The sequence below is a fragment of the Cyphomyrmex costatus genome, unplaced genomic scaffold, assembly GCF_001594065.2.
Source record: "Cyphomyrmex costatus isolate MS0001 unplaced genomic scaffold, Ccosl1.0 scaffold72, whole genome shotgun sequence".
In the NCBI taxonomy this organism is placed as follows: domain Eukaryota; kingdom Metazoa; phylum Arthropoda; class Insecta; order Hymenoptera; family Formicidae; genus Cyphomyrmex; species Cyphomyrmex costatus.
Genome location: NW_017280289.1, coordinates 1,103,764 through 1,127,522, shown reverse-complemented (window position 1 = coordinate 1,127,522; position 23,759 = coordinate 1,103,764). Strand labels below are relative to the sequence as shown.

General features: G+C 31.8%; 1 protein-coding gene across 2 annotated transcripts in view; it reads left to right on the top strand.

Moving 5' to 3' along the window:
- The window catches only part of LOC108780678 (protein FAM46C), a 126,318-nt gene that overhangs the window by 31,837 nt on the left and 70,722 nt on the right, over positions 1 to 23,759 (top strand). The window contains exon 1 of one of the 2 annotated variants that reach the window (XM_018548482.1): positions 13,073 to 13,102. The exons of the other annotated variant lie outside the window; for it this stretch is intronic. The gene's annotated coding sequence lies outside the window, so the exon portion shown is untranslated. Of the gene's footprint in view, positions 1 to 13,072; positions 13,103 to 23,759 lie in introns of those variants that run through there. 2 annotated transcript variants of the gene reach the window in all.

Here is a 23,759-nt window from a genome sequence, read left to right as displayed (position 1 = left end):
TGAAAAAGCGATTGGACCAACGGTTTGCAAGATACAGCAACATTTGTCAGAAGATCAACAATTTTTAGAGTATATCTCGGAAACCATTAATCCAATCGCTTTGAACCCTGATACTTTTCGACAGAACTCGCCGAGAACTGTCCAGAACTCCGAACAGAACTACTCGGTACTCCCAAAAAATTTTCCGACATGGGGCTTGGAAAAAAATTTTTTGGTAAAAAATTTTTTGGGAGTACCGACTAGTTCTGTTCGGAGTTCTGGACAGTACTCGACGAGTTCTGTCAAAAAGTATGAGAGCTCAAAGCGATTGGACCAACGGTTTCCGAGATATACTTATTTAAAAATTGTATGATCTTACAACAAATGTCGCTGTATCTTGCAAACCGTTGGTCCAATCGCTTCTTCACCTTACAGTTTTCGATAGAACTCGTCGAGTACTATAAGAATCGCTACTCAGAACTGTTCGGTACTCTCAAAAAAATTTTCAAAGGTTTCTACTATTTTTTTTAAACTTTATTATTCTTTAAAAATGTTTTTTATGTATCAAGTACTCTAGGTATTCACAAAATACTTCTGTTAAACTGATCAGAACTATGCGACCTTGAATTTCGTTAAAAAGTTAGCACCCCATTTTTAAAAAATTATTAAAAAATGATTATTAAGCGCATATGTCATTAAAAATCATAGAGAACTCTTCGTATCGTCAAAAAGAAGCAGAAATTATCATCAGAACTATTGTATCTAAAAATCAATTTTTCAAAAATTTTTAATTTTTTTTGAATATTCTAAAATTTTTTTACATATCAGGAATTCTAGGCAATCTCAAATTGAAGCTATTAAGCTGCTCAGAACTATTCCACCAAAATTATCCGACGGCTAATCAATGTACTCAAAATATTTGTCGTGACAAAAACGCAGCAATGAAACATTTGTCTAATGCCTTTAGCACGAAAACGAATAAAATGAACGCAGCCAGAGAACGCAATTGTAAAAAAATAGATTTTAATGCGATTATTATTTTATTGCTACTATTAGTATTTTTTAGTCTTTTTCTGCGACAGCGCGTTTTCTTTATACTTTTTACGATTAAGAGTGCTTGTCTACTACACATATATGTAGTGCGAATTGGCACCCATTATAAACTAATCGTATTCTTTGATATTAAGTATTTTACAAAAAAGGAATTGATTAATTTGACTTATGGTATATACATATACAACTAAGTACATTCTTTGTTTTAATAACACAAAAAAAAATATTTTGATTGTATCAAAAAAAGTACAAACAAAACGAACTTTAGTCATATGAATCAAAGAATTCTGGTTATCATAATATAACAATTAAATATCTGATTGTGCATATAATAATTGATTTTCTGGTTATTTCGACTAGAATGCCTGATACATTTAACCGAGCATTTAACTGTAAGCGTTTGATTTGTGACTTTTATGGTTGAATCTACCAGAATTTCAATGAAATAATGCAACAAGACTTTTTTCGTGAAAGTCTATACTTTGAAGTATCGCGACGTTTTAGATGAAACGTCAAACAGCTCTGGTTAGTACCGCTGAAAGAACAGCTAATTGAAATCGATGTTCAACGATCGACCACTGCAAAATAAACTACACGTGTCGAAAATCGCTGTTGTCGTTTTGTAACATACGGTAAACGACTGGACGGACCATTGAAAAACACGGTGAAAAAAAGGGGGGAAAAAACCGACAAAACCGTGGAAAAGGGAATTTCCTTCTAGAATAATGTCAGTCGAGAAAAAAATGCCACGAAAAGCACGAAGTGTACAACACGCTCATGTATCAGGTATTTTTCGCGTTCATTAAATTCAACCTAATCGCAAACCGTAATAGTCATTCCGTATACGGCTCGCACAAAATCGGGATTGAGTGGTTAGATCGAAAATCGTTGGTCCCTCGTCATTATCGAGCACCATTTCGAGACTTCTTGTGCCCCGTACATGGTCGTAACCGAGCACGAGGGCAATGCTAGCGTTCACCGCTGCGACAAATTGATCATTGAGCGGAATATAACATTGCTTGTCTCCGATCGTTTACGCAATGTTACTCGAGCGAGCGCGCGGCGAACCGATAAATCTGAACGCGCGTTCACAATGACGATCGTTCGTTTTTTCTTCTCCTTTTTCCTCGATATCGATCATGTAACTCTTTCCTTAGGACGGAAACGTGAAAAGTGAAAATGTTTTCTGTGTACGTATGTATATATTATAAACATACATTAAAATGTTCACTTATTACGTTTCCGCTCTAAAGAAAAAGTTACAACATGATCAGTATTCTGAACGCTGTCTTAGTTGGGCGGTAACTGGACGACAGCTGGGCGAGGACGATATCGGTAATCACCGGTAATCGGTAAAATTAGTCGATGACGTCGCGCGATGTTATCGCAAGATTTTGCGCGCGGCGTTTTAATAAATATTTTTACCGTCTCGGTGCTTGAAACTATCTTTCCTATTATTTTTATCTCACTATCTTCTACCAATCTGTTAACTGTAGAATCACTTGAGATATATCTCTACTTTTCTCGAGACAAGAACCGCAGATTACTCGGCGTATGGTGCCAATAGTATTATTTTGTTTTACGCTCTTTGAAAACATTCGAGTAAAAATTGCGACACACGCTTGATACTCTACAGATGATGACTTATATTTAGCGCTCGTATCTCGTTTCTAATAAACTGAGATTACTTCATCGTCTATTTTTATCTTTTCGTTGAACAGAATGAAATTTGCTAATAACTCGCAATCATTAAGTGAAATATATTAATAGATATGTATTGAGACACAATGAATGTATCATGCGACACCGCATTACTTTCGCAAAGATAAGATTTTAGGAGGAAAAGCTTGTGAATGTAAGGAAAAAGAACAGGTTTTCTGTATCTCTAAAAATGTAGCTAAACACAAATTTGAAAGTAATTTTGCTGGATTATTAAAGGATGCTCAAATTAATTGCTAAAATGTTCAAATTTTTTTAGTATCACTCAACCATGTTCGAGTTTCCTACATAATTATTTTGATGGTCCAACAATATTATTTTCAAATTTGTATTTATATAGCTAAATTTTTAAATACATTAGTAAAATTCTTTTCGTAAAGAAGTGGGGCAAAAAAATTATGTTACATATTATTTGTCTCCACTTATTTTATCTGAACAAAAACTACTGAATTTGTATTATCTGATTTTTAGTATCATCTGTTTTAAGATAAAAGTACAGCGGAAGAAACCCAGAATGTTTTCGTTGTTCTCCTTGAAAGCAGAAATGTTAGTCACAGTGCTAATTGCGGCCATCTTCGGTGATTACGCGCGAAACGCGAGCGATAACACGGCGGGGCAGTTTAAAAATACGATTGCGGACTTTTAATATCGAAACGTTTCCACAATAACAGTTCGGGCAGTCGAAGAAATCGGAGCTTCGGGCATCTCGCATGAGAAGCAATGTCGGTTCGCTCAACCGCGTTATTTTATCGGGTCCATTGCGCAAAGTAATCGTAAAAAGAAAGCGACCATACCGTCGCAATAATCACTAATTAAATGCACGTATCCTCTCATAAATGTTCAAGTATCAATTCTGAAGTCCTATGGATTTTAATGACGAAGGAATCGCCACAGCCGCGGGAGAAAAAGCAAAAGCCTGACATCTCGACGTCGTTACCCACCTATATCGTTGCAGATAATTATCGCTCCTCTCGATTATGGACGATCGTATCTATAGTGTTTATCTTCTGTGGTCTTGCTTTTGGAATCAATTGCTTGCGATACATGTACGGGTAGGTTACATCGTGAAAACGCTTCGGGATGTCATTTTCATCATGGTTATTGTAATTTTGTGACCGTTACGCTTCATTGGTCTTCACATGAAAAGGACGATTTCTGCTGAAGTATCTAAAAATAATTTTGTTGAACCATGAAAATATAATTGCACGGGATACGCTCAAATTCATTGCTGTAGAACGTCAATACTTTTTGCAGCACTGCTCATTTAAGATTTCTGACGTACTTATTTTGATGGTCCAACAAAATTATTTTCAAATCTGTATTTAACTAAATCTTTAGCTACTTTAACAAAATTCTTCTTTCTATGTACATTATAACCTTATAGTCTCTACAGTGATTGACCAATTTGTTTACGTTTTACTGGTGAAGTTTTTTTTATGTGCTATATGACCTATAAGCTGCAAAGTGCAAAATACTTAAATTAAGCAGAAAATTAATGGATATGCTTTATTCTTCCATTGTTTTGTCGTATAAGTAAATTGTATAACGCACGTAATTAGATTTATTTATAATAAATATTTTGAAATAAGTGTAACAGTTATCATCTATATCTCTTTAATATAACGACCGGATTACTTGTATAACTGCTCTACACGCACATGTAAATACGTGAAGTGATACTCGTATATGCCCTACACTAGCAATAGCTGTTGTTGTTTATAGCCTAGCATCAGCTCGTTCTCCAGCTGAGTTAATTCTGGACTGAATGTACTTTGTATCTCGTTTTAAATGCACCTTTACACGCGATTACGCAAAAGCAGAAAGGCTCCGAACGATTAGACGGCATGTCATTTAGTCAGACCATGCGAACTTTGCTGTATCCGGTTTTACGCGTGGTTTTTATAGCTTATTAGCATATTCTAATATCACTTCTAAGATTCACTGCGGTATTTGACTCGGCTCAATTCAACGACAGCTGTTCTAACTAATAAAAGTGCATCGACACGGTTTCATAGAACTGGTTTCTAATGCTAGACGATAGCAACGGAATATATTAGTCACTCACATTTTTGTTGCTCTCAAAATATACATAATTTAGTTTTGAGCTTTAACTTTAGTTTTTTAAATAAAATCTTATTGAAATTAGTTGTAAAAATCTCGTTTAATATAGAGAATTAAAATCTAAGAATTAAAAAAATCTATTTTGTAAATTAAACCACGAATTAGTTTATACTTTTTCGATTGAAAAAAATTTCCGAAAGGAAAATGGCGAGAGAAAATTATTATTTTCCACAATTGTGTGTAGATAAAATCAACGCACAGAATAATAAATTACGACGTCCTTCGCTTTTAACGTGCACATCGTGCTTGACAGCAAGTAATCTGCAAGGTTACGTGGTACTAGAAAAAAATAATCAGTACGAATAACAATGAAAGCAACAGCGTGGTTATCAGTGCGAGAAATCCTTCACGCGATCACTTGTATGCGTTCGGTTACGTTTTTGCATTATTCGTACTTCTCTTTCGCCTCACTTCAGTATCCGAAAGAGATTGTAAGAAATTAGAAAAATAAAAGAACTTCATGATTTAGTTGAATTTTGTAAAGCATTGGCCTTCATAGCCTCTTCCTTGAACTCTCTTTTAAAAAAAAGTATTTATAGTAAAATATTGTGTAATACTTTTAATATTTAAAATGCTTAATCATAGTTTTGATATTTCAGACACAAAAATATTTTTTAATTTAAGAAACTCCTACATAAAGACATTAATTTCGTTAATTAATTAAACAATACTAAATTATATAATGTTCCTTTTTTGTATTAATATAATTATAATTAATATATTTTTTGAATTATACATTTAAATAATACTTTTCCAATGTAATAATTTTAATAATAATTTAATATTTTATCTTTTCATACTTGACCTTAAAAAAATTTCGTTTGCGGTGCGTCAATGGTTCTCTCCCTCTTGACAAAATTTCTAGATTTGCTAATGATATATTATAAAAGAATAGAAAAATATTCTTATATTTTTTTATATATATTTTGTTTAAAATATTATCTTCTCTTTTTAAGAATTTTTTCATGATTTCAAGTACGTCAGTAAAAAATAAAGCTTTTATTTGAGACTTATTATTACGGATTTTTTTATGAATGTTATCTTGCAATATTAATATCACACAATTTTTCCTGCAATAGATTATTGTCATCAGTTCACAAAAAATAATGAAAGGGTAATTCCCCTCAACACAATACAATTACAAGCACGTTATTAATAATAACGATATTATCACAATGTTGTCGCGTAACCGCAAATATATCTCTGCCTTTATATATAATAATACAAGATTATAATTTACTAAAAGTAAACAAATATAAAATATTCCATGCTAAAACTTGTTTTCGTAAGGCGTATAGTTAAACAAAATATAATGATAATATATATTACTATTATAAATTTTTTAAAAAATTGGTATGTTATTATAGATAAAAATTGATATAAATATATCTATAATTGAATTGATAAAATGTTTCTTCTAAATAATTTGTATTTCTCTATAGTTTTATAAATAATGTTAAATAATTTTTTATAATTGATAAACGAATATCTCACAATTTTGATCAGGGAGATACTTAATGCATGTCTAAAATTAAATTTTTTGTCGCGAAATTATAACGACATTTATAATTATAAATGCTAACTATATTAGATACGATTTATCTACTTATCAGTTTGCGCGTTTCTAAATAAACGTATTTCATACACTTGTTTATTCTTTTGTGTTATCTCGTAGCTCACGGCAAGCACAAGATCATTACTAGAACTAAACTAAATTAGAATATGTTGTTTTGCACATATATGTATGGACATATATATTGTATATACATATCGAGATAAAAAGGAGAAATTCGTAATTAAAGTAGTAATTTCTACATATGGCATGCATGGTTATTAAATTAGGAGCCATATGTTTCATTATCTTTTTAAATTTTGTTTTATTTTTGATATGTATTATATAATATTATTAATATAAATTAACACATAATTCTAATAACACGTCCTAATGGTTAATCTGTTTATCGCATTTGTGCAATCTTCTCTGTTTAATTAATTTTATCAGTTTATTATGGATATTTAAATTGCATAAAATTTCTCGATAAGTTTATTTCTTTTTTTATTTTTTTTTTATCTGTATGACTACGTACCAATCCTCTTGGCTCTTGAATCGATTATTTTGATTGTTCAGATTACTTTTTTGCCGTGACAAATTTAATGAAAAGAATGATTCAATACGATATATGTATCTAAATCTGAATCAGTGGATAATCACTAATATCAGTGCCAAGTATGCCACTGGTAATCAGTGAATGAAATATGAAATTTCTAACCTATCTAACCTTTATTATTTGATCTAACTAATAATATTTTAGTGCATAAATTCAATGATTATAGTATTAGAAGATTGAAATTAACATGTAAATATCAATAATTTAGGATATAATGCTCAAACCTTCTTTCTTTTTTACTTAAATTTCACTGATTATCCAGTGCCAAATACGTCACTGGGTAATCAGTGAATAGTGCCATACTTGGCACTGATATCAGTGATTATCCATTGATTCAGATTTAGAGAGTATATAATGTTCGATGTAGTTGCCACATTAAAATATTTATTTGTTAAAATATTTTATTTCGGTCGCCTAGCGTGCACAAAGGAAAAGATTAGCTTCCTGGAAGTGGCATAGCAGGCTCATGTCAGACTCGATTAGTTAGATATGAGGGAATATATAGCCGCAATGTGCATGATAAGATTGAGGCACCAAGTGTAAAGAAGAAGCTCCCTCTTCAGCTCCCTCGCTGCCACTTGTTGCTATAACGTTGCAACGACTATTTTACCTTAACAATAACTGGCATTCTCAAATGTCGAACGTAAGTAAAGTTGAACATATTAAATATCATTAAATATCTAAAAATGTTATTGCTTTTGTGCAATTTTCTACGTCACAGTCAAATTATTGTGCATTATTTCATATCACTTTAATTTTCGATTCGTTTTCTATCTTAACAGATAAAGAATAATTGAATTCTAAATAATCGTGCGACGGTTTTTTTCAATTTGCAGTCAAAATACAATTTTATTTTGAGTAAAATTATATATTAAATTATGAACAGTGTTTTGGAGGTATCCTCTCAATTTTCAACTATTAGACACTGAAAATAAAGTTAATGATTTTGATATGTCAATTGTCTTCATCTTGTAAACGATTAAAACACAATTTTTGACAATTTAAGTTCAAAATAAAATTATCAATTTAAATAAAATATTAGAAAAAGAATATTAGAAATCCAGAATACTTATTTTTCTAATTAAAAAAAGAACTTTGTTATTTCATGAAATAACCACTAAGTCGTTTACACATCCTACAATAAACATTTTATGTAAATTATAATTTATGATGACGCTATTTATTACAGTGACAAATCGATACAACTCACAATAATTTCATTAATAGGTACTAACAATAAAAAAAACCTGCAATAACATAATACTAATATAATTTAAAGACATGAGTAGTTGTCGGAAAATTACCCCCATTTCTTCTATTTTCTCTGACTTCTGCAGCGTATATTCTCGCGCGGCGTATTTGCCAGAGTTACCCTAAGCTAAGTGGAATACTTTGTATATGTATATACAATATATATGTGTGTATATTTATTTATAAAAATATTCTTTATAATATTGAAGCATACAGATGCTGTGTTAGAATCTGTTAGCCATTGATTTCCTTTATTTTTCAAAGTTGTGACGCCGTCTCTTGATAGAAAAATGGTGGTTTCTATTTCACTGTTTTCAGATGTTTTGCCAATGATACAATTTGAATGTCAGAAGCGAATTTCGTCTATTTATAATTCGCGTTCCGTTTTTAAACGTCTGAGCCAAGGCGTTACGTATTTTAGCGTGGGTGTCGACAATAACGTAATATCAAACATCACGATCAACTAAGATTTGGTAATATGCATGAGCCAATAACAATTCTTATCAATTATTATCCAACAACTGTTACATATTCCAATATATTTTATAATTTTACACTATAATTTTGTTTGTCGTACTTTTTATTTTTCCTGTTTGTTTTTCTATTCAAAAATAAGAATCTACACACACACACACACACACACACACACACACACACACACACACAAACTGCATATTTTTTATAAATCTTCTATTAAAAGCAGTTCTTTAGAAAAAAGTACTTTATTTATTTTGTAGGCAGATATTTTGATAAATTAATCGATTCTTTTTTTTACATTTAATTAATAACAATTGTCAATTGTTGATTATTTTTGTTTTTAATATAATTTAATTTATTTGATATGAAAAAATGTGTCTCACATATTTTATTAAATATTTTGATAACTAAATTATCGAAAATTTATTAATGGAAAAGTAATGTATTACAAGTAGTCTGACTTGTAAGTATATAACGCTTATGCGATTTTCGTAATTTTGTCTTGTCCCGGCCGGTTTCATGTATCGTAAAGGTTGTAGGAAATTTAATTGCTTACTTCCTTGTCGATACGATCGGCAGTCGTTTAAAGGTCGTGGACGTACGCCAAAGACCACTATACTTGGCACTTGAAAGGCAACGTCAACATAAGTTCGGTAAGAATCGTGCAACTACAAATGCTATATATATATATACACATACATATATGTGCAGTTGTATGATTACCGACTTGTGTTGATATCGTTCAAAAGTCGAGTATATTTAATAATCTCAGTTGCCCGATTATCTACATTAATCTAAATTTTTCATTATTAGTTTATATGTACACAAACAAGTAATAAAAATCTTAGATTAATAAATTAGTGGATATCAATTACTCTAATATTTTTATGAAAATAACAATTGAGAAAAAACTGAAATATAACAGAAATAAAAAAGAGATAAAAATGATAATGATTGCAATAATAGAAAAATATTTAATTATAATATTTGATGTATTAAATTTGTTTTTGCATATGTAGGAATTTAGTGGTCGCATTTATAAGTGTCTGTAAATAAATTCGGTTGACCGATGTCATATATATTGTGCAAATATTAATAAAGAGGGAATTGAGTTATGCCAGGGATGTTATTACTGTTATTAGGAAAACTGATACCAGAACCGAACTAATTAATAACCTGTATATTTGCGTCATTACCGTTTTGCAAGTCATCGATTACGCATCTACATCACATTTCCGGTCATAATAAATTATCGTATAACAGTATAACAATATTTTACTCAGCTGAACAAATCCTGATATACGACTTTGCCGTTTTGAAAAATAACTTAAAAGATGAGAGATGAATGTGTGTACACGGAGAAAATTTTATATTAAGTTTTAATACAATTTTAATTTTACTGTGTCTTGTATTTTCGGATGGACCCCCACAACAATATTCCGATATAACTTTTACTATGGTAATACTAATTTTATCACATAAATGAAGTAATTTTTATTAAATCCAGTGCTTAAGCCATGGAAAGAGTTAATTTTTACTATGGCACGTAAACAATATTTGCTAGGTTATTTATATGTTCTTTATCTTTACAAAATACTAACTTTTATTCAACGAAGTGTGATTTTGTAATAAAAAATTTTTCCTGAAAAAGAGTAAAAATTACTTTATATTATTGTTTTTCAAAAATTATTATAACATTTAAATTTATAATTACACGATGGTCCGCAGCTTCTACTACATTATAGTAATTTTAAATATAAAATTTTCTCCGTGTATGATATGTGAGGTCGTTATGTTGCATTATTAGATGTAATATATTTTGCCTACATCTTTCAAAAAATATAATTTATCAAACGTGGTAAAATTACAAATTTTTTTTAAGAAACAAGCAATAAATACCAAATTAAACGTTTTTCAAAAATGAACGAAAATGAACAGTTTAGTGCTTACGTAAAAAATATTTAAGTAAAAAAATAGAGGTAGATATATAGGGTGATTTAGATCAATGCAGTCGGAGAAGTCAGTATGTATGGTACGTACTATTTATAAAAAATTGAATCGAAAAGTCCCAGTTTGCAACAATTAACGAGATATTAATTTCTAAAAATTGTCGAATAAGTATAGATAAAACCGATGTATAAGAAACATTGATATTTTTCAAAGTTCTTTATGAAATATCTTGAACATAATTTTTTAAAGAACTCTTAAAGATATTCTAAAATTTTCTCATGCCTCGATTTGATAAACATTCTGCTTATTAGCTAGTTAATATTAATATACTAACTAAAAAAAATTTCGAAAATTTTGAAATGGTGCAGGGCTTTTCGACTTAATTTTTCATAAACAATACGTACATGTATATATGTCTGATCCTCCGACTGGTCTAGATTTGATTGATTCATTCTGTATATAAGTATATATTTCTTTTTAAATTATTTTATACATGTAAACATTTTTTTTTACGAACTAAAATGTTCGTTTTTATCTTCTTTTTCATTTTCAATAAACGCTTAACTTTGTTTTCGTCTAATTGAAAACTGCGTACAGTTACGTTGAATAAGCAAAATATTATAAATTATGTAATATTAGTAAAATATGTACTACTGCAGTAATATTACATAAAGTGAAATATACTATAATACTGAGAAACATAAACCGTGTGGACATAAGTATTTCTTCGTAAACGTGTGATCGCACGAGGCAAACAGGGACATTATTCTAACAATGTATTCAATGTCAATGCCATACAGCATTATCATCAATTAACTCGAGTTCTTTCAAACAAGCAAACGTTTATCTATATTGTCGACAAGTGTGTTACGGAATAAGCGATAACGCGATATCCGGTGTTACGACTTTGTTATCATATTTCTGCCTTGAATATAATAGTTATCCAAGATTGCACTATTCAATAAACCCTCAAGTCTATTTGTGCTATTGTATCTCATTATATTATACATTTTCTCACATCTAGAGAGATAATAAAAGGAAAATTCATTTTTCCAAATATTGATTTTTTGCTATCTACTGTGAAGAAGATCGCTATTTCAATGCGAGGACGATATCGTTGTCAAAATAAGAAAAACAAGATCGGTATCATGATATTAAGAAATCTAGAACGCGGAAACAGTGACATTATACAGATCTTTATTTAACAAAAGAGTATTTGTATCGTATATATATTCATTATTATAGTTGAGAAAAGGAAAGAGGATATTTAACACTCGGAACTTCGTTTCGCAACCTGTCTGTGTATTTGTCGATCGATCGAAAATATTTGCTGACGCGTATCAGAATTCTAACTTAATTTGGACGTATTCGACGTTCCCATTGATGTAGCGTTCCCGTCATTGTGGATGCATATACAGACTAACCAGCAACCGCCGCCGTGGTGAATGACGTCAACGTCGAAGCGTTAACCGCGCGTCGAATCGGGACAACGCGGCAAGTCGATCGTCTGTCATTTCCATCTCCGTCGCTCGCCCCCACCGTCCACCCTCGCAAAACTCATCCCGGCTATCGACGCCGAATGATATCGGGCGACGCCGCGTGTCGCGCCGTCCGCATAACGGAGTAATGACATAGCAGTCACCACCAGTGTGTATAGTACGTTGCCTGTACTACGCACATCGCGTTCGCCAGTGTCTCCCAATGTAATTTTCAGGTTAGAGAGAGAGAGAGAGAGAGAGAGAGAGAACTTGTACAGTGAATAAGGTGATGAAAATGTTACGCTAAAAATAAAAAAATGCTATTAATTCTAAAGCAATGCCTTTAACCTTTCGTTTCTCAATCGGATATTAATTCGGAGACTCTCTCAAACGCTGTTAATTTCACGCGAGAAACGTTCCTTAAAAATTGAGAGGGTGAAAAGTGAAAGGGTGAGAGGTGAAGCCCAGGGAATAATCTAGTACCAATAAAGTAATCCAATTATGTAATGCAAATTAACTTGTGATTACGTAATCGTACAAAAAGGAGACCGTAATCGCGCGCGGCTGGTGCACGCGAGGCTTGATAAAATTCAGAATATAATGAACCCGGTCAACTGAGGCAACGTCGCGCGGCATCAGGAGCACTTATTTTTGCGTTATCTCGGAATCTTGGGATCTCGGGTTTGGGGAACACTGATGCACGCGATACGCGAGCGAGTGTGCGTGCCCGCACACAACCGCGACCTATACCCATCCATCCACCCCGCTCGTCGCCTACGCGATTTTGTTTTATACCCACGCAAATTCTGTGCGACGCAACAGTCTAGCATAGCGAGGCTGGGCGCCAGCGTCGCTCGAAACTCAGGGAGTACAAGCAGGAAGTCAAGCCAGGCGCCATCAATATAGGTACAATATATTTACTGTTTTCCGAATTACCATATCATTTGTTGGTCGATAGGTAGCTCCCTGAAAAAGCGATACGATGGTAAATTCGCCCGATCGTACATGCCCGCGTATACACTTTGATTTTCAATTTAAATGGAGACTTTGTTACCGAGATATTTAACGTTGACAACTGAAACAGATGATATCTATCAGTTTTCCTGTCAAATAGATTTATATGTAATTTTGCTCTTTTTTTTTTTTATTAGAATACGGTTAGATAAGACATTTATCATGCTCGCATAGCTACAAGAATTTTAATATGCTCGCCACAGGGATGTCTGAGAACGTCGGCGTTCCTATAGTGACAGTGTACAGGTATACGCGTATCTCCTGCGCGATAAAAAAAAATGCCGGTTCGACCCAGCATTACGTATAACGTAGTTGGTCGGAGATAAAGCGTAGGAAGAGCTTACTGATTCGTTGCCAAGCAACCGATTGACCCAGATAGTTGGGTGTCGGTCGCGAACAAGATTGTTCCCCTGCGAACAAAGTCGCCCTGGGCGTCTCGTTGTCGCTCAGGAGGCCTAGAGTTCAAAATCAAAGGGAATAATGATTCGCGGATTTAAGGGAAAAGAAGTCGAGGGCAACGAGAGGAACGTTAAGGCTTGATATAATCGGAACGAGTTTAAACTTTTATGCTACACTGGAAAAAAGTTTAATTGCATCGATTAAAATTTGATCGAAAAATTGAATTGTCTTGCGTGCGATAAATTATGGAGCTTTATGTTATACAATCGATTCAATATTGACCAGTTAAAATTGTATTTACAATTTATATTAATTCATTGATATACTGTGACTTTTAGTTGTGATCGTAGTCGATAGCCTGTAAGGATATATATAGGGGAGAATGTCCTAAACCGAACTGTGTTCCAAATCGAACCTTTTTAATTTACTTCTTTAGTAATAGTTTATTGCAAGCACTTCGTTATCAGTCGTTTTCATGACTATTTCTCTACTGACAGTTCGTTGCAAATAATTAAATAGTTCGTCAGTAGTCGTTTTTACGACTACTGTTTGCAATAAATTGTGTTTGAGTGTTCCCAAATTGTCGTCGTTGTCACGATTACCTACTTCTTTAGTAGTAGTTAATTGCAAGCACTTCGTTATCAGTCGTTTTCACCAAATTTTCAATATTTTATCAATTCGGCCGCTATTTTGGATTCACCATGATAAAAATTTCACCGTGGAGTCTTCTTATAAAGTACAACTATTTTAACCACCGACGGTGTACTTGCCGAAAATGAGAAAAATTGTTATCAATTTGAAAACAATCTTTAAAAAAATATATTGATCATTTTTTCGTTATTTTTTTTCCCACCGCCATTTAATTTCTACATGATCGAAATGCAATTCTGACGACGCCACCGTGAAAAGCGACCCCCGAAACCTTCGGATACCAAGTTTCGTTGAAATACTCGTTTTAGTGTGTTAAAAATTATCTTGAAATCAAGCAAAAAATATTGTCCTTCTGCGCGTTAATGGGTTAATCTCAGTCACTATTGAATCAATTGTATAACATAAAATCCTATAATTTATCAAAACAATTTAACACCTCTAAAAAAATACATCGCTTCATTTATTTATTTGCATTTCCCTCTTCTTCCGTTTCTATTTTATTCATTATTCTATTCCTGAATGATATTAAAGCTCGAATTAATCCTTGAACTTTAATCAACCCTTACTCCAATGCGAGATATTAAGTTTCACTTTGTTCCTTACGCTCTGCATTTCTTTTGAGCTCTGAATTTCGATTCCTCGTTTCTTTGGTATTGTCAAGGAACGTTGCGATGAAATATTGCGCGAGATAAATCTCTTTACTTCTGCTTATCTCTTTCTGCAGGAATGAAATCAATATTTTACGTTGGTATGACCAGGGATACAAAACTATTCCTCGTTATGCGCTCTTCTACATATTCATTTTAATGCTTCATTGACATAATGATATAATTTATAATTCATGTAACGATTATGTTACAATTATTCCGTACCTGCATTATGTAATAAATGAATTATCATGAAACGTGCATCATATAACAAATGCTTGAATATTGAATATCTTTATAAAATATGTAAAAAATTATTTGAGTGAGATTTTTAAATATTTATTTTATTTAGAAATTAAAAATATTATGCACATATGAAAAATTCGGTATTTTGATTGATTTAAGTTATAAAAATCAGATTATTAACATTTTAATTTTTATTCCGTTATATTTATAATTCTGTGATATTTTAACTTTGTTTTCCAAGCAGTTATCGACTTCTTTATGTAATAAAGACTCATGGATTACTATGTCAAGTCGTTGAATTATCATTGTTGATTAAACGTTGAGCCTTAATCCTGATTGGATTTTCTAGTAAATTTTTTATGTGAAATCATCATAGTTATTTATAATCATAAATGATTATTAACACAATTCATAAATTAGATTATATATATTTATATGATAAAAACTGTAGAAAAATCATTTATTATGTTAGGTAAGGTTCATAATAATTAACATACAAGGAATAGACATGTATAAAATACACAACAGAAACTTCATAAAACGAATAAAATTAATCTTCATCAATATTTTAGATTACAAAAGAAGAAAAGTGAGCAACACTAGCAACGAGATGGATGAGAGAAATCTATTACTTTGTAATTATTGTAATAAATGTTCCCGCTTCCGCGTGTTTCGCATCTCGCATTGGTTTGTGCGGAATGCTGCTTCTCTGGATAATTACTTTAGCTTGTTCGATGTGAAGATAAATTCATTGGTTAGATAAATGTCTCGTACGCGAATCCACATCGGCGCCTTGTTTTTTGATTAATCGCAAACTGTGAGACGATGCTTTCTAAAAGTTATAGTCGGATTTTCACTGTTAAATATAGAACATGAAATGCCAGACGAGTAAATGCTCGCGATAAAAAAGCTATAGTGAAGTTTTATGTATTACATATGACTTTAATGACATATAAAAAAATTAATACGATAAATTTATACATATTTGTGTAGAGAAAATATTAAATTAATCAAAATAAATGAAAAACACTTTTTTTTAGCAATGATTTTGAGAAGAAGATAAATGAGATGCAAATCATATTAAAAGTATTGTATAAAATAATAATATGAAAGAGATAAGTTTCAAAATGTTGACTCAACTATTTTTCAAAATTGTGTGTATAATTTGTTTATGTAACTTAACACAATTATAAAGTATATAACGTTGAAACACATCATATGATTAACTATGCGTGTCTTCTACAAATCCTTCCTTAGAAAGCACTTTCCTTTGGTTCTGCTAAGCTTTCGCAGTGAGAGATGGGCGCAATGCTCGTTCTGTATACCCGGCATGAATCACGAAGCGAATCCTTGAAAGGAATTCTATGTCGTAATTGTTACGTTCCCGCAGATATAATCGCCACGCTCTAGCTCTCAATCGATAAAATACCTGGACGACATTGTTGAAATTCACGCAGTGATAGAAGCTGTGCGTAGTATCTTCTTTTCATGTGGTATTTTCCCTCAAGTTATTCTTGCTCAACAAAGTTGATTTTATAATGGTGACTATTTTTAAATAATTGACGTAACTTTTTATAATAACTCGTTAAATTATACCTTCAGTTACCTTTCAATCCCTGTAATTGACTTTGAATAAGTATTTGACTTCTCGAATTTCACTTTTTGAGAAATCTTTACCATAATACTTGTGAAGACCGTTTTCTTGTGTCAATCTTCTTTTGTTTTCTTTCCTTTCTTGCGATTTCTGCAAAACGATGTAGTTATAGTACTTAGCTGTGCAACTTAACTAAGTGTCACTTAACATGTTGCTTCCGTGCACTAATGTATCTTTACGTAATACTTCGTGAAACAACGATGTGTCCCGATGATGGCCATCGGCGCGTCGTTAACGACGTCAGGAAGCTGCGATAATACCGTCAGGATGTCGTTATGTGCCAGAAAATGATAACGTCGGTCACTCCGAATAAAATTAGGTCGGAAATGCCGGTCACGGATGCCGCTTCTACGGCATCGCGAAAAAATGTTTGAAAGTATTTTAGCTAAAACGTGAGGTGAAAACGCGTTCTAAGATTTAATTATAAAATGTTCGCTTCAATACGGAACACAGCAAAAATTTATTTTATCTATATCTCACAGCTTAGTTATATGCGCATAAACAAAATCAAGCGTATAATTTATTATATTATGAAAAAAATTTGTTGTTATAAGTATCCGAATTTTGCGTAAATAGAATATATGGTAGATATTAAAATTACTTTTTTTATGGATAGAGTGTTTTTAACTATATAATTAAATATTATTAAATATAAAGTATGTAATATAACTCTCTAGATTCCTTGAAGTGAGATCTCACTTTACTTTAGAAAGTAAAAATTGAGCCAATCTTGCAAAAAAGTGGCTTAATTTTTAATCTTGAAGCATGAGACAAAAAATGTTTAGAGAATGAGATTTTAATGAGTATATATATGTATATTAGAACGAAATTGCAATACGAGTTCAATTTGATGATACGACGAAGTTCATTGAACTTATCCAGATTTGCTATGATAAATAAGACGATATATGTTCAGATCTATATTTATCACTTTTTAAAATTTAAATTACAATACACGTTTTATGTTAATTGAGCAATACTTATATATGCATTTCGGTGAATATTTATTTTGATCAGTTGCGTACGCACGCACAGGTGTTATTACAATATGTTCGTTATTGTATGCAATGTCCTAACATCGATCTCCGATTTACTCAATACTTTGTCCTACTCAATGATTTCTGTCAGTGCACGATGGTGGAATAACATGATGTTCACGTCATTGTTATCGAAATATTGTACACACAGCTGTCGTGACATTATAGTTAACAAAACGCTTCATTATCGTTAATTTATTGCCTACAAGCCATTTGGATTGGTGTGATAATTAATTACATACTTTTTAAAGAAATTTTATTACTTTTTTACAAATTTAATTAAGTCTCAACTTAATTTATTTCAATCAAATTTATTCCTTAATTCTAAAATATAATAGGAAATAAAAATTAAGGAAAATAACAATTGTAGAATGTTAGAATTACTCATTTTTATATGTTTTAAAATCATTTATTTTTTATTACGATTGTTGCACGAATAGTAAACAGAGAGAGGGTTGGTAAAGATTATGTTTTAAACATGTTTCAAACTAACATACGTAATCTATGTTTTTAACATATCTTAAACATGTTCTTTAAGTAATTGTAAAACTATATGAATCATTAACATGTTTTAAAAAAACATATTATTTTGTTTTCTGAAAAAAACATTATCTTTTATGAAAGAACGATTTTGCTGAAGCGCTTAAAAATTTAGATAGATACAGATCTGAAAATAATTTTTGTTAAATCATTGAAATAATTATGTAGATAATTCAAATACAATGCTGCAAAAAACTTCTGACACATTTCATTATCTAACTTGAGCGTTCTACATAATCATTTTGATAGTGCAACAATATTATTTTCAGAATTAGCTAAATTTTTATATACTTTAGCAACATCATTTTTTTCTGTGTGCTTTTTATATTCAGCACTATTTATTCCTCAAATTCTTTTGCAGTATTTTAAAGCGGTATTTTTCATATACAGGGTATCCGGGAAAGAAACGAACAACGCTTAAGGGAAGATTCTTGAGATCATTTTGAGATGAAAATTCTAATATCAAAATATTGAAGCTATAATAATTTTTTAATTATAAAAGTGTTTAAAATTAACGAATTATATTGTCTAAAGTTGGCGCGCTCAGGAGCGGCACAACGCAAAGTACTTAACGGTATCTTATCGGAAATTGTTCTGCATATCTGCGCACAACTCTCTTTACGCGTGAAATATACATAATTTATTTTGTAAATTAATTATCATATGAATAATTAATAAAGTTGTACAAATAATTACAATTGTTCATAATTAATGATTTTATAATATTTATATAAGTTCTTAGTTTCTCCGGATTATTTTAATAATAATAAAATATTTAAAGTGTACTTGAACAATGCATTTGTAGAAATATCAATAGAATAAAATCTTACATTACATTCACATATGTAATTCTAAAATCAATATTGACTTAAGAAGTGATAAGTTTTCGCGTTTAGTACTTTGCGTTGTGCCGTTCCTGAACTCGCCAAGTTTAGACGATATAATCCGTTAATTTTAAACGCTTATAATTAAAAAATTATTATAGCCCCAACATTTTAGTATTAGAATTTTCGTCTTAAAATGATCTCAAGAATCTCCCCTTAAGCATCGTTCGTCTCTTTCCCGGACACCCGTATATATATATATATAATACATGCATACATAATTAAAAGATAATATTCTAGTAACACTTACATAAGAAAAGGAAAACGGTTGAGTTGGAAGATGCAGATGGCATCTTTTATCGAGACACATCAATTACCGCGCTTATTATGTAGCATTCACATTAACGGTTGGGAGTTCAGCGAAAGTTTTTACGATGCCACAAGCGCGCTTGATCGTCACAAATTAATTAATAACTCGCGCGTTATGTCAAATCGTGCCTTCTGCCTTGTTTGACGAAAACAAATTGCTACCTGCCACTTCCGGCCGTTCGTAATCGTCATCTTTCCTCATCGTGGTTCTTCCGCTTTTCTTGCGTCTCGTCATCAATGAGGATACGTGATTAGCAGTCAGGGTCCCCGTGCGTGCAACGCAACGCAACGCGACCCGCGCGAGTGCGTATAGGCACGCAATTCCCCGCACGTAGAAAATCGCATTCGTATGTCGCGGACGCGTTAGCAGCCGTATCCTAAATACGCAGAGGAGCAGCAACGGCGACGATTGTCGCACAGCTAAGCGCTACGCGCGTGTGCTGAGTGTGATATACCGGTTGCTCTTGACATTATAGCAACATCATCCGCGCGCGCTTAGTGATTTGCTATTCCGCTTGGTGTACCTCTATACCACGACGATTAGGTGCCCGAGGCATTTTCGTAACGCCGATGGACATGCTTAACGTATAACGTAATATTTGGCGTAGCCTCGTCACATATGTCCGATGCACACTAATTCTGATGAATTCGATGGCATTCGCCCAGCTAAATTAATTCCGATTGCTGTAATGACGAAACGTCAAGATAGTATATCAAGATAGATAGACAGGTGTTTCTCGCCTTTTTTTTTTCCTAAAAGATAAAAAAGGATTCGCGTTTAGATAATAGCGTATAATCCATGAGAACTTGTAAAATCTGAAGGATCTATAATTATTAGATAAACTTTTTTCATACACTGAACTAAGTGCAACTACGAATTAGATTTTTTCAACGTAATGCATAGAATCTTGATACAATAGACGTTGTAACCAGTAATTATGTTGTCAAACTACTTGATATGGTGAGACAAAGCTTGTCAGGATTCATTAAGACATTCCTTTCATAGCCGAGCTATATGAGAGATCGCCTATATAGTAGTCTTATATAGAAGAGAGTCTCGCTAAACTGGATGCATCGTATAATCTGCATTCGATCCACTATGCGACCCGTGTGAAGTTGGTCCCCCAAAACATAATTTTCGTATATCTTTTTTGAACTAAGGGTGAGCAAACGATAATTCCAACTGAGCATTCGCATAAGCAAAACGATGAGCAAACGAATGCATGAAGAAAAAAAATCGATTTTTTAATATTGGGAGGCCAGCTTCACACGGGTCACTATGCGTCCGTTCTGTTCTGGCTCTGTCTAATGAGCAACATTGCATTGTCAGGCGTAATGCACGAAAAATCGATCGCAATGTCTTTTCTTTTTTTCCTTGAAACATTTATCCAGGCTTCCTTAGAAGGTATCGATCGATGTTTATTTCGCGCTGCTGTTATACTCATGAAACACAATTACACCAGGTGACGGCGCACAATAAATCCCCACGAGATGTGGCGCTTAATTTTTTAAGAATCCCCATCGATCCTGTACTAGTAAGACAAGGTCACCGTCCCGGTTCGCATTATTGCAAAACTGCGTTCCGCATTCTTTTTCGATTACCCACCTCGCATCGTTTACACATTTTTTGCGAACTACGCCTATTTACGCACTTTTTTCATAACAATCTATGACGAACTCGATCGAATAGTCAACTTTTACGAGGAAAATTCAAGTTGTTTTATGATAGTTATAATATGATAGTTAGTTTGAATTTACTTTCAAGAAGTCATAAAGCATGTTGAAAGTATTGAAAGTATATTTATCATAGCGTGTAACACTGTACGAAATAATAATTGAAAATACTTAGAAATAGTAAATAAAAATAATATATGGAGTATTTAATAATTATATATGGAGAGATTAAATCGTAATCTCTAATTAATTAGTAATTAATCTAATACATTCTCTAACTAAAACAATTTTTCATTATTTTTTAATATATATTTTATATGTTAATAATTTATTATCAATTTTTTCTATACGCGCGTATAATATAATGTAAAAATTATTTTCATTGCAATGCAACTTATTGTTCATGTAATCTTAATTATTATGTATACATACATTTTGAGAAATATTTTATAAAAATTTTTAACATGTCCTTTTCTAAAAGAAATTGAATACTGTTCATTTATTATAATAATATAATATTTATTATTACCTTAAATTTTAATGTGGACTGATTATTGTCATAACGAGATATTTTTTCTATAATCGTACAAGTTCGCAGTGATAATAGAAATTGTAGGAGATATACGGCAAAGTATTGACAGCGCAACTTTCGATAGGAACGAAGACAATTTTAAGACCTGTTCCTTCAACAATTCGTTCGAGCGGGTAGATAATGGCGCCAGCGTGAATGTAGTCAACCTTGTGCGTTACCTACCACACCCTGATTCTGGATGCAAAAGCCGACAGCTCGGTTTTCACCAGTTTCAAACACTGGAAGGCCGTAAGTGACAGGAAAATCGATTTTTATTTTTCGTTATGTCATGTCAATAATTTGTGTTATCTTTTTCTTTTTTATTATTTTTGTAACGCTGAATTTATTCGCATCGCAATATTTATCGTTAGTGAATTAGCATATAGCTTGACATGTGTCATTTTATTGAATATTATGATGTGGACAAATTTGCATACATATGTCGTGTATTCAATAAAATTGTGCATATATATATATATTTTTTATATGTAAAAGATTCTATACTAATTATATGGAAAATTAGGTCCCGGTAAAATTGAGTTGGTTTTTATATACTCATATATGAAAACCAACGTTGCTTACAATAAACAAAAGATATCATAAACACAAGGCTCAATAATGAACAGTTTTTGAGCAGTAATGTGTTAAATGTGTGTAAAACTCTATTTACAAAACATCTATAATACACCATAGCTCAAAAGCTATTCATTATTATTAAGCTTTATTATATCTTTTGTTCGCCGCATTATAAGCTTCATCCTATATGACTAAAGTTTCCAAAAATAGTTAATGCGGAATCCTTGATGTATGAATAATAATAATAATTTATAAATATAAGTTTATGTGTATTTTATCTAATTGCAAGTTCGGTATCTATTAGTCTCTTCACAGAATCCAGTTGTAATAGATACGCTTAAAAGTTCATAATAACGACCGCGACTTCAAACGAAATTAGATATTATTATAATACTTTAACGACTTTAATGTGGTCAGCTTAGGAACTATTCATATCACAGTAAGCTGCGTAATGCTAGTGTGTTATGCCTTGCCATTCTCTCACGCAATAGTATGGTAAACTTACGTTGACATTTAGTTGGCTCACTTTTTATAAGCAAAATTGGTTTCCCTATGCGATTACACCCCGTATAGTGAAATAATAAAGTGTGAAGTAACATTTACGAGAAAACGTCATATATACAAATATTAGATTTCGAAATGTTTAGATTTAGAGAAGCGTTTATCACACATATACCTATTTTCCAAATCATGTTTTTTAAATAATTTCAATGACGTCTAAAAATAGTATTTTATTTTTTTTTACTTATATTACGTGTTTTAATCCAATTTTCAAAAATTATCTCACTTAAATATACTTATAACATAATAATGAATAAATTGTGAAATTAATTTTGCATATTTTCGAAGATAGTAAATGTATACCTCCTTAATGTTTGGAGATTAAGTTCAAAATTTAATTAAAATCTTCATTTAATATTATTAAATCAGAGCAGTAATTTGCATTATAAAACCATATTTTATACAAATTATTTTTGTATTAATTAGTTGAATATCGGTACTACTAGATTCGTACAATTACAACTCTCTCTCTAGAAAAGATATTTCATACAGTATAATATATGTTACAAAATTCTCTCAAGAAGTTTTTCACACATATTCTTTATCTTTAGGAAGTTAGCGTTCTTCCTTCCTATTTCAATGTTTATAATAGCATCGTTATCGGTCACAGTGGTTTGACCGCATTGTTATTTCATTCTTTAATCGCATAACTGTCAGTCTACAAGAAATCCACACGCATGTATCGCAGAAGTTGTTTACTACTACAAAATGCAACAGCGTAACACAATGTTTCGAAATAAAAGCGATGGCTGTGGTGATAAACTTTTAAATTTTTTCATCGTGTCGAGAATAATGGAACA